We start from the raw sequence: 13,485 nt of genomic DNA on the forward strand, positions 1-13,485 counted from the left end.
TAATGTTAGATATAACTCTTCATTTAATGAAAAATTAAATATGCAGTTTTATATTTGTGAAACAATATTTTTAAAATGTTCTTTTTAAAATATTATACTTTTTGTAGTTTATCATCATCAGTAAAATGCGAAAGAGTACCCTGCCCCCTCCCCCCAAAAAAAATTTAACCCGTTGCCTGCCATGATACCACACTTGGGATTTTCTGTGCACACCTCCGGTGAGGTCAGGTTTGTTTGCAGATAATGTATAGCAGTACGAAATCTTTACTTCATTTTAATTTCACTTTGATAGTTTTCAGTGTGCTGTTTATCCCTGACAATTCATGTTGTACATTTATGATGTCATATATTTTATAAAGGGAAGCAATTAAAACGTACCGTGTTCAAAATAAATATTAGGAATTTAGTACGGTAAATGCAGCGTATATAATTAGAATTGGTTTGTGTAATTATGGCAAAGCCTCGAGGGCTATATCTGCCTAAGGGGAGGGATGCCTTCGTGGAGGGCTTCCTAGGGGAAACTGGCTCGTATATACGTTACCACGAAAACGCCCATGCAGCCAGCCCGTTCGCGGGATTCGAACCTCGGACCGAACTACCAGTGTTCAGCGATTTTACCGCTCGGCCGCTGGTGGACCGTATATATTTAGAAAAGGAACGCGATGAGCATAAAGAATAGTTCGTAATTGCCGTGTTCTCCAAACAAGAATCTTTAAATGAAATACATAATGCTTAATAATAATTGGTTTGGGGGATAAAATATCCCACTCATATCTTTATAACGTAAAAGAAACCTACTTTTATGACAAAATATGATTTTAAAAATTTGGCGGTTAAGGATTCAACTGAAAACTTCTTTTTAACAATTGTTGTTTGTATTTTTTTTTTTTTTTTTTTTTTTTGTTTGAATTATGCTTGGCATTGTCATTTGAAGTTCAGTTTATTAGGTAATTCGGTTTATAGAATTTCTTGATCTTCTAGCTGAACACTACTAGCGTTATAACTTTGGTGCTCTTTAATGGAGACAAGATTTTATAGACTATTTTACTACCATATATTCTCAGTTACTCAGTCGAATTATTTTCAGGTATGTTTTCTATAAAATTAAGATAGGAAGAAAGAAAAGGCCTTTCTTTTAATAAAAACAGTTAATCTGCGTTACTGATATTTTCAAAGTAAAATGCTAGCTTGATAATATATACAATAAGGACAGTCTATTTTTAGTGCTAAACACTTGCCAACTTTATACTGAAATGTTAAGGATATTCGAAATTACAGCAGACTATTTTAAGTTTCTGATTGAACTGCGGTGTAGTCCTTACTCTCCTTTTTTTTAACTAACACGCTGATAAAAGTCCTTTAACATTAGGTATCTTAAAGAAACTCTTTTCTCCCTTTAGTCTAAATTTTGAAATTCTTTTAATTATAGTTTTGGTTAACAAAACGCTATATTCGGTTTATTTTCTAATTGTAAATATTTTGTGGATTTAAACAATAATAGAAAAGCTGTAGGAATAATAAAATAGTTGGTAGTCTCTTAAGGATGTATAAATGATATATAGTTAAATAGGTGGCAAATTACGAGAGAATTATTTGTCCTGAGAAGTCTGGCTTCGGAAAAGATTTCCTATTTTAAATTAATTTTAATAAATTACGCATAAAACCATTCTGATATGTCCAATTAATTTCTTACGTCAGAGAAAAAGAATATATTGCATGTAAAAATTCTAAGCCATTCTCTGAAATCTTACTTACAGTATTCAGTTCACGCCATTACTTTGAAAAGCACTAAAATAAGACTTAGGTATAAAAGATATATAGAATAGATAATATACACATATAAAACTATGCGTATTGATTGAAATCGGGCGAATACGCAACACTTAAACTGGTGTGGATTTTGAATAAAACTATCAATTTCGAGGGTGGGTATTCTGGCATAGGTCCATCTTCAGGAGGAAAACAAATTCTCAATTTATTTTTTCTCGATAAAGATCCACGTTTTATTCTAAATGCAGGCATCAATTTAAGGTGGCATTTTTAAAAATGCGTTTTTATTTTATATATGTTTTGTTTTACAGTGTAAGCTTTTTCGTAGTCTCTCGAATAATTCTAGAGTTCAACATGAATGTGGGCAAGTTTCCTCTAGAAAGTCCACCAAGGAAGCCATCCTCCTAGTTTGGCAGATTGCTCTCGTGTGCTTTGCCATATTGAATCAAAACTACAAGCTAAATTACAACAGGCAAAGTACTAAAGCTTAATTTACCCACCAATAGATTACTCAGTTGATACGTCCTGTGCTCAAAGCCAAATTTTACTGAGGATTTATTTTCCAGTATAATCCACAGACTTTTCTTTTTCATCACACCCTGAAAATATAAATTGCCTAAAAAATCCTAATTTTCCTATTCGGAGAGAAAACGTCTGCTATTTATTTCTGTCTCGAAATTCGATTCCTCCCTCCCTCTGTAGGGCGGCTGCATGGGTGTTTTCGTGGTTTTCCCCATGTGTAACGTGTATACGAGCCAGTATCCCTTAGAAAGTCCTCCACGAAGGCATCCCTCCCCTTAGGCAGATAGCCCTCGAGGCTTTGCAGTAATTAAATAACCTAACCTAAGCTAACCCTCAGTAGGGCGTTATACTCTCGAGTTAACTCTTAACTTTATCAAATATTTAATGGTCTCCACACTAGGAAGTTATGAGCAAAAGCTAAGATTTATTTAAAATTTCAAGAAGCTACTTAGCAATGATTACTTATGTTAGCTACATTCCTTTTGTGTATCAACATAGATTTTGAAAATTTCTTAATTAAGAATAAATATATAAAACCAAGAAAACGAGTTGTAAAAAGATGTACTTTAATTGGGATCATTCGTGATTTTCTTAATTAACGCACGGTATATAGCTAATATTTCAATGAAAATACCAAATCTTGCTGACTACCGACCTTACTCATATTGTTCTTGTAATCACGATACACGGAAGTATTTTTGTAACATTTTAGAGTTTCTGAAGAATGTGTATTAACTGTTTATTTCATACATTATTTTGGTATATATTGATGGCAACACTGATTCGAATTAAAAGATCCATTTTCATAAGCGAGGTATTGTTTAATTTTGTCACATTAGTGTTCAAATAAATCCAGGCTTGGCAAAGATAAGACCGCTGCTTAGGGTTTAGAGGGCCCCCGTTTAATGTTTCTGTCTCCACTTAAAGATAAGCCAAAAGCGAGTACTTTCCTGATAACGCGCATAATGTCGTCTCGCAAGGCTACTTCCTCAGTCATAGCAAACAGTTCTTACAGTGTTGCTTTCCTTCTCTAAATGCTGACGGAAATTTGAAAAGAGATTATATTGATGTTTATAAGTAAGTTTTGGAATCTTGAGATTTGTCATTATTTATAACTCTCAGCAGTTACTGGTTTGTTGTTAGTAACGTAAATTTGTTACTATATATTTTTTTTTCATTTTAATTCTTGACTATCTTCTTACTAATTAATCAAAATTTATAACTAACCAAAAAATTTTGAAATGACAGCAAGAAACTTGAGGTATCACGTAATTATAGTTTTAAAATTTGTCCTGATTTTTTTACTTTTCCGAGAGACTGCTAAGTTCCAATATTAGCAGCAGAAAATATCAGCACATTGATCGTTTAACTAATCTGAATTAAAATTTCTGATTAATAATAAGGAGGAAAATATAGAATTCGGTTATTTATAACAGCTGGTTTTATATAGCTTTTCCCAAAATTGTTTGTTCGAAACACGTCTGTATGACTGATGAGGGTTTGATGATTTCCTTTATTAACCAAGAAGCTATGTCATTACACGCACGGATGGCGTTACTCTTATTATTATTAGTCTATGATTTGGCATTATGAAATTTGGAATCTGAAGAGTGCGATAATGGTAACATACTTCTCCTGTTCGCCAATATACTTTGTGCTCTTAAAAGTGGATAAGTGAACTTTATTCTTAATTTGTTGGGCTCAATGTGTATTTAAAATGATAGCAAAAATCATATCAGTATAAGATATCATAAGAATTAAAAGAAATTATTCAGCACATCTTCGTGACATTTTCAGTATATATTTAACAGCATGCTTTAAAAAAGTAATGTGTTAATTTTCCTTTCCGTGTAGTGCATAAATGGCGAAGCAAGAAATAAAATAAAGTAAAATAATCCTAAAAACTCGTTTGATGCTTCTTATGTCACGTAGAGATTTTCCATTTTTGATCAGTTTTATAATGAGATTTCATACATCAACTGGCGTTTCACTTGTTAAGCTACTCATTATCAGAGAGAGATAAAAGATTCGCACAAGAAACTCGTAAAATAAACAGAAGTAAGCAGTAAATCACGTAACTAGACGTTCTATGGTAACAAAAAAATTTGCATAAGAAAAAAATTTTTTTTTTTTACATGTGTGAATATACTTTTTTTCCGTTACAGTTTTAAGCAAGTTTGATATTTTAACAAGTACTGTTATATTAATATATCACATTTACAGAAGAAAATAACTCTAGTTTTAGGCCTTTGATTTTTCCTGTAATTTTGATATACATGCTAATTACATAAACTGGCTTGAAAATTTTTATCAACGGTGTACGTTAATATTTTTCGGCATTAAGTAAAATATAACATCGTGTATAGGTGGTGTGGCATTAACAAAAACTAACATATCCTGCATCAGTTAGCTTGACATGCTCGACACATTGCCTATCGAAGTTGATGGTTGTAAATACACATACATATGTCTAAGACATATATATCTGCTACCACCATTTGCGTGGTAACTAAATATTATTAAATATTCAGCCTCATTCGCAGTAAACTAGGCCTGGTTTAAAATTTACTTTATGTGTCGCAAAGGGAAATATATTTGCGCAGTCGGAGTTTCACATTATAGTTAAATTCAAATTATGTGATCATTTTTCTTCAATTTTTACGTAAATAAAATAAGATTCTTAATGTTTTAATGCAACAACCTTAGAATAAAGAGGTCGCCAGATTCTCAAAATGCGCCAAACTCTAGCAACAAAACACGCAACAATTCTTCTCTTTTAACAAAGTATCGTCACCATTTCTGTATGCAATTTGTTGCATTCGAAAGGCTGTAATAGAAAAAATCACATTTTTCTTTTCTTAAGCTCGTAAGCGCGCAGTTTTTGTCTTAAAGCAAACACATTTTAACAGTACGCGCTTCTAGAACTTGCCTCCAAAGGACGAAACTGCTTACTATTTCTGCAGAAGTACTATATTATTACGAAATTTTTTAATATATGTAAGTAATATTAGTGATGTTATGTTTAAAACTATAGTCTCTTTTCTAAAATTTAACATGAAAAATTTGCGACATTTTGGTTCAGTCTCTGTATAATTATAATTGGTGTTGTAATTAAATAACAATTCATCCCTTTATGTAACTGTAACCGTATCTGGCCCTCATATGCCTTCCAGTAATTTCGAGAAGTGGAAAGTACTAGAAATAATCAATTACGAACCGCAAATTTGGCGCAGAATCATTTAAAGGGACTAATTCTTCTTAAAGCTACAATATCCTTAATTGTCTTTAACTCTCCTTAATCCATCCTTAAAACGAATGTCACGAAATTTCTACCAAAACAGAGGGGAAAAAACTCGCTCTTAGGTAAGTTTATTGATTGAATTTCGAGATAAATACATAACTAAAATGTAATAATATATTATGTACTCGATAAGAAAATTTTTGTAATTATAAGTCATCATGTAAAAAAAATCAGAGATACACCAAGCGAGGTTGCGCTAATACGTAAGTACCTAAAATAAGATCACTAATACCCGAGTAACCAAAACTGCTGAACTCTGATAGTTCGACCTGGATTCAAATCTCGGCTAATGATTAGCGTCTCTTCTCTCGCTTTAGGCAGAAAATTCTAGCGTGTTTTGGGTTATTTAAATAAATACACAAGCTAGCATACAACATATTTAAGGTTTCAAAGTCATTGGCTGTGAATACTCATGCAGGAATAATATAGCTAATTTTTCAAGCTATGAAGTAATTTTAATTTTTATATGGCCCCCCAAACTTAGATAATAGCTCACGAATATGGTTGTTTGGTTAAGGTTAAAACCAGTAAGGGTTCATTGCCAAGTAAGGAATGCCTTCGTGGAGGACGTTTTAAAGGAAAATAGCTTACATTCTACGTCGTACATGGCAAAGATTCCGAAACGCCTTGTAGCCATCACATTAGCTGCGATTCAAACCAAAGTCGAACTACCAGTGTTCAGCAGTCGCATCCACTCAGCCAGTGGTGGACCCCATGTGTATTTAGGGATTTACGGATTACTCCGTATTTACGGATAAATTTAAACCGAAGCAGAAAAAATATATTTTTTAATAAATTTCTACTATACAGCTACACTTCATACACGATGTTACATTTCACTTCTGAAACAACTAATGAAATATAAAATCCAAAATTAATATTTAAGGTTTAAATAATATATAAAATATTTAAGGGCTAAAAGCGATTAGGATATTTTACGGATTTGTTGAAATAATTTAATAATTTGCTATTTTTATGCTTTGAAAGTTTAATTTTTTTATTGCATTTCTCTTTTAGATTCCAAGATTTAAAATCAAGTTTCTTATGCATGGAGTAGAAATTTTTCGAAATGGTGACATATGGAAATTAATTTTTGATTATTGGAAAATCGTATTTGCAACTCGTGAAGCTTCATGATGTAAGTTGTAAGTATTCCAATATTAGTTTTTAATATTATAATTAACTGCAATAGTTTCGCTTTTGTTTTTCGTTAGACTGTATATATCAAAGTACCGAAAAAGGCGTTTGAAAAAATGAGCAAAAAAATGTATCAGAAGTTCTACTGAAGAAAGCCATTCAGTTGTTTAACCGTTCAAATGAAGAAAACTAGTCAGGTGAACCATACTTCAGGTTGAAAACTAGTCAGGTGAACCATACTTCAACCTTTCAGTTGTAGAAAACCATTTTCACTAGAGAAAATAGAATTTTGAGAATAATATTTTGTATAATATTTTAAAATTTTTATATTTAATATTTTTAAATTAAAATTTTTAATTTATTCGCACTCGTGCTCTATTTATATCTATTGGTTCATCAGAAACATCAAAGTAATTTGAAAAGTAATAACTGAATTGGCCCAAATAAAAGAGGAGGATTTTTCCTTTAAAATACTCTTTTAAAAAATCCACCTGCGTTTGTATGATTATTTAGCATTTACAAAACGTACTAATTCCTCACTTCTTCAATAAGTTTTAGATTAAAGGACGCATTTACTTTTGTGTCAAACAGGATTCACCAGTGACTCTGTGAATATCCGCTCGGCCGGTGGTAGCCAACGGTATGTGAAAACAATTTATAATGAACTTTTAGAAATGAAATATTTATCGTACAGAAATCGTTATCATGAAAAAAAAAGCAACACAAGAAATATAATCGAAATTAAAAGAATCAGACAAAACCTCTATTAGTCAAAATTCCGAACCAACAAGAAAAGTTAGTACCAGTTTTTTAGTTTCACGTTTCAGCAATTCAGTTTAGCTTATTGAAGTTCGCGTATTAGAAGTTCTACTGCATACTGACTGGTTCTCATATAACAGATTGGTGCTCATATAATAAGACTACGCAAGATAAAAAGCATATTTTCGAGACCTAGTAGTAGCTTAATTGGTAAACATGTAAATATGATGCTATCAGTAGTACTTGCGTAGTTAAAACTATGGAACACGTATAGAATTTTGAATGTGTTCTGTACAAGAATAAGATACTGTCTAGCTATTTGCATAGGTCTCCAATTTTGTAAAGTAAATGCAACACAGTTTTCCTTAACAAATTCTTACTTTTTACACTATTTCTTAAATTTTACATATATATGTGGTCCCAGTCTATTCTTTAGTGCCGCAGTGAATAAGACAAACACTGCTAGTTCATCTAGGACTTCTTCCTGCGAACGGGCTGAATGTATGGGCGTTTTCGTGGTTTTGCCCACGTTTAACGCGTATACGAGTCAGTTTCTCTTAGAAAGTCCTCCAAGAAGGCATTCCTCCCCTTACGTAGATAGCTCTTGAATGCTTTGCTGTAATCAAATAAACCAAACCAAACTATACCATCTGGAATTTCAGCGAATGGACTTGCTACATGAAGTTTTCCCATGTCTAATGTTATATGTTTCAGTTTTCCCTTAGAAAGTCGGGCTTTCTAAGCCGATTTTCTAACCTCTGTATAAACATCTGTAGTTCGACCCGAATTCGAATCCTGGCGAATGGGCCGGCTTCATAGGCATTTTCGTGCTTTTTTCCATGTGTAACAAGAATAAGATTAAGTTGGGTGATTAAGATAAAGCAACTCGAGGGCTATCTCCCTATGTCGAGGGACGCCTTTGTGAAGGGCTACAAAACGTATCTACTTAAAAAACGCCCTTGCGATACTGTAGGGTTATTCTGGGACTTTATTGCCTTAACAGTAATTCCCGCAGCAATTACAGATTTCCTTACGGAGCTTAGAATGAATGATACATGAAATGTGCCCCTCATAGGAGGTCTTGGATGGTGGAAAGGAGAGAAGATGCGCTTTGACTCTGTAGCAGATAGAGTTGTCGCGTGTCTGGTGCTACCTATAGCACTGGACACTATGTAGGTAAGTTAAAACCGCATGTCATGTGAGAAATTCTTCTTGTCGTAGTAGACGTTCAGCTTACGGACGAGTGAAAAAATCATCCACTAAGATTTCATAATTTAGAAGTGCAACGAAGTTTGTAGTAGTATTGGCTGCTGCCTTGTTGTAGAATTTCACATTAAGTTTGTTTAGGTATTCCTTTATAGTGTCAATTTTCAAAACATGGTGCAAATTTTCATTTCGTATGAAGCAAGAAGCACCAATGATAATCCACAACTTGGTTTGCAGTATTTGCAAGGTCTTCATTTCATTTCCTTTCGCGTAACTCGTGAGGGGTAAGTAAAGATCGGGCGGATGATAGCCTTATAAAGATGTAACTTACGGTTAAGATTGAGTCATGAGTCAACTGAGAGAAATGGGAAAAGTTAGCGAATGATGCCATATTACTTTTCACGTACGCTGTTAACATTCATAGGTCAATTGAACGATTTGTTGAACTACAAGCGGGGCTTTCTTTCCGAAGAGAACCACTTTACAGTCCAAGTTATCTTGAACCTTGTATTTTCTGATAACTACGATTTGGGATTTTTCTGGATTGATTTTTATTTTCCTCTTCTGGCACCATATTCAATTTCCGGAATCTTGTCTTGGACCTTTTCAAGAGCGTGATTCGACCTTCTCGAACGGGTGCTAATGGCAGTGTCATCGGCATAAAACGCAATCATGATGTTGTGGTAGTCTTTAAATTTTGGGAAGTTATTTGCATATAACTCAAATAGAGGAATGACCCTAGGATGGAACCCTGGGGGACACCATCACAGAGACTGGGTGTGAAAAAGACATACAGTCCCTTTGTCTCACCGAGAAAGCCTATTTTGAAGAAAGGATTCGATGATTTCCAGGCTGAAGAAAGGTCCATTTTTACAAGTTCTTGAATAAGTTTTTTATGCCAGACGTGGTCAAAATTTTGACCACGTTTAGCATAAGGATAGCTGCACTATATTTAGTGTACGTTGCTCTTCCAGTGAATTCTGAAATCCGTACTAATCAGTGAATATTTGCAAGGCATGGCTGGAAACCTTGTTCTTCATCTGCGTTTTGTGCAAAATATCTCTATCTGTCAATCTAATATTCTATCTGTCAGGTATATTGTTTTTGCTAATAGCTATTTTAATTTGTTCCCCTTTCCTATTCCTTATGACTTCCGTTCTTTTGCCAGAATGTAAATTAGTTAGAGTGAACAAGAGAGTATTTAAACTGAAGTAGCAAAAAGGTTAGTCAGAGCGTGGTTCCGCTACTGAGAGTGCACGTTGTTTGTTCTACCAGCTGTTGAACTTTGAATCTCGGCTTCGCGCACTTGCCGCCGAAATTAGTATATCGCTAGTGTAAGTTTCTGTATCAACCTGATAGGTTAAATCGAGTTGTGTACTCTTGTACTACTATTTTTCTTTGAATTTAGTTGTTACATTATCTTGTAAGTTCCTCACCGCAAGTGGTTGGTGACTGTATAAGCAAGAAAGCTCGTGCCGTCTGTAAACTCATTGGGTTCAATAAAAGGATCTTTTATGCCCTTCGCCTGTTGTATTCATATTCGAGTATTTACGAGAAGTCGCAACATAGACTTTTAAGTAGATCTAATTACATTGTATTGTTAGCGAAGGAGACTAGGTCCTATAAGTCTATTACAGATGATGGGTTCGAGGACCTTTCCCAGCGACGGCAGTGGACTAATCTACCGATAACTTGAGAGATCTTCAGGTGATTTTCCATGCTTAGGGATGAGGAAAATGTTTCCATGCTCCCAAGGCTGCAGGAAGAATAATTTTTCGAGACTTGTATTAAAGATAATTACTTACTTGTCAATTTACCGATGACACAATATGGGAGATTTTTCGTAAGTCTACTTGTAATGAGTCTCTTCCAAGAGCCTTTTATGAGCTGTTGTGATTATTTATATCCCAAACTTCAATCGGTGTGGTTAAGTCTATCAGATTTTTCGGGGGAGGAGAGTTTATCCAATTTTGAACTGATTTCTCAATGTACTGATCAAAGTCTAGTTCCTGGAGAATTATCAGGCTCGAATTATTCCGCCAGATGACTTGCGAAGGCTTTATCCTGATTAGAATATGCGAGACTGTGAGGAGTTTTAATTTGACAACAGACTCTGAATTAACGCTTCAAACATCTGACGAAATTCTAAAATAAGCCGTCTTAAGATTATCAATTTTTGTACACCGGCCAACCAGCGGCCGAGCGGTAAAGTCATTGAACAGTGGTATTTCGGTTCGAGGTTCGAATCCTGCGAACGGTCTGGCTGCTTGGGCGTTTTCGTGGTTTTCCCCATGTGTAAAGTGTATGCGAGTAAGTTTCCTTTAGAAAGCCCTCCACGAAGTCATACCTCCCTTTAGGCGGATAGCCCTTGCGGCTTTGCCATAATCACATACACACACGCAATTTTTGTACACCATCTTCCATTTCTGTGCTCACTGATGAGGGATTTGATCTTTCTTGTGAGCTTATAAATGTCAGTTTTAAGCACAGGGTTCCATGTTTTACAGTAATTTTATTTTGTTTTCCGATTAACCCTTTAATGTGCGCATGTAATTGACTATGCGTATATTACTGACTGCCAAAAGTCGTGGCTTGAGATTGGAAGTCCTGGAACTTGAGAGTGAATTTAAGGGTAGCTGTATCAACATCACTTTCAGTTTTAAATTGCCCACAATAAACAGGGAGGTCAAGGCGATACTGTGGAAAAGTTTCCAGTCCACCATCTTCTTGGGAAGGGGAGGTATTTGTGCACAAATCCTCCAATTCTTGCTATGACCGGAACGTGATCGGATAATAAATCAATAATCACCTCAACTAACATGGAAGCGTTGACGGAAGAGAGAAAAATGTCCACAATATCGTGACACCGATTAGGAATGTCAGGGCTGTAAGCTGCCTCCTACGAAACAAACATATAAATAGGATTATTCTCCACGTAGTTATTACGCGACCGTTTCTGTCTGACCGATGTCAACCCCAGTCAACGTGCTTGGCGTTAAGATCGGCGCCAATGATTATTGGACCATGATTTCTGGAAAAGTGAGTCCGGATCTTTTGCACTCAGGGCATTGTCCGAAGAGCTGTATATAGAGCAAAAAGTGTTTTCCAACCTTGGGAACCTTGACTTTTGTTTTCACCACCTCGTACGCGTTACTATTATCCATAGATACAAGACACTATTCATAAATACGCTTTACGTAAATGACCACTCGTCCTCCACGGTGGCGCAGTCTATCGAACCTGGATGAAGGGTAATTAGCAATCTTGTGGTTTTTGTGAGGAAATGCGTGGGTTTCTGCTATGAGGCTTAAATTCAAGTCCTGTCTCTAGACACACTCCTGGAATTCTCGCATTTTTGTTGTAAGATTTTGCACGTTCCAGATCACAGTTTTAATCAGAGAGAAGAGTTATAATCTCGCCCATTTATACTGCTGGATTTGGGGCCTGACTGGTGTTCGTACATTTGAAGACTTGTAAGTCCTTTAAAATAGGGACTGTGACAGTGAGTTGAACAACCAACTCCATGGCTTCTGAGAGCTTTTGTGACAGTTCAGCGATATCTGAAGATTTGTTGGTATTTTTTACTTGGGAGCTGTTTAATATAACTCGCTCTTAGTACAGTCTATTTCCTTGCAGCTGTTGTTTAAGCCTTGAAAAAGCACTGCACACAGGGTAACTGGCGACGGGATCCAAGCGGCAGTCTGCACATTTGGGAGGTCTGGTTTGATTTATGTGATTATAGCAAAGCCTCAAGGACTATCTGCCTAAGGGGAGGGATGCCTTCGTGGAGGACGTTTTAATTTAAACTGGATAGTATACACATTTCATATGGGGGAAGCCACGAAAACGACTATGCAGCCAGTCCGTTTGCGGGATTTGGAAGGTTCTGTTTCAAATGAGAATTTCTGTTGGATATGGTCGGGCTCTTGTCATTTCTAGGCATAATAATCAGAAACGGCGACACCTTGATTACTTCTAGACCTCTGTGTTTTTTTTTAGTTTTATGACATATTCCATTTGAAATATTTGCGCGATAAATGCATCTCCATCTTCAATTGTTGAGGTGTATGACAACCTTTCAGGTTTTATCATTCAGCATACATGCATAAAGTGGGCCCACCAACGGCCGAGCGGTAAAGTCGTTGAACACTGGTAGTTCGGTCCGAGGTTCGAATCCCGCGGATGGGCTGGCTGCATGGGCGTTTTCGTGGTTTTCCCCATGTGTAACGTGTATACGAGCCAGTTTCCCTTAGAAAGTCCTCCACGAAGGCATCCCTCCCCTTAGGCAGATAGCCCTCGTGTGCTTTGCCATAATTAAATATACCACATATACCATGCATAAAGTATTTGATTTCTTTTTTGCTAAAAAAGGTCAATTATCTCGCGATGCGTGTCAGACGTTAAAACTTTAAATTTTAAACTCATCAGCTACCATTTTATCCTTCTAGTTCGTAAATTCAGCGTTTTCCAACACTTCATAAACTGCTTCCAAATAAGTACCGAGTCTAGCACCAGAAAGGGTGGGATTTTTGGCTTTCTTTGCAGGAAGCAATACAGGGTATTTTTGATTCGATCGGAAACCTGTGGTCGGGCCAGCAGAATCCAGATTTTCTTGATTAGCTAATGCCGGTTTGTCAGGCGGAGAAGGCGCTGAGGCTCCCACCGTCCTAGATGTGGATATGAAGAGCTTTGCCGCTGTTTTTGCCTTGATTTGCATGTGGAAATGATTTCTTGTGAGACCTGCGGTATCGAATTCTTCGATTTTTTTCCTATTCTATTTCTTCATTGAC

At 35.7% G+C, this 13,485-nt stretch overlaps 1 protein-coding gene across 9 annotated transcripts in view; it reads left to right on the forward strand.

Moving 5' to 3' along the window:
- The window catches only part of LOC118203029 (uncharacterized), a 137,574-nt gene that overhangs the window by 74,210 nt on the left and 49,879 nt on the right, over positions 1–13,485 (forward strand). For 4 of the 9 annotated variants that reach the window (XM_085808979.1, XM_085808978.1, XM_085808980.1 and 1 more), the window contains exon 2: positions 6,611–6,738. The gene's annotated coding sequence lies outside the window, so the exon portion shown is untranslated. Of the gene's footprint in view, positions 1–3,254; positions 3,370–6,610; positions 6,739–13,485 lie in introns of those variants that run through there. The other 5 variants (XM_085808982.1, XM_085808981.1, XM_035375273.2 and 2 more) reach the window with 3 other exon arrangements.

This window comes from Stegodyphus dumicola, chromosome X2 (assembly GCF_044657685.1).
Source record: "Stegodyphus dumicola isolate Sdum_Otavi_A_Nest chromosome X2, ASM4465768v1".
Taxonomy (NCBI): domain Eukaryota; kingdom Metazoa; phylum Arthropoda; class Arachnida; order Araneae; family Eresidae; genus Stegodyphus; species Stegodyphus dumicola.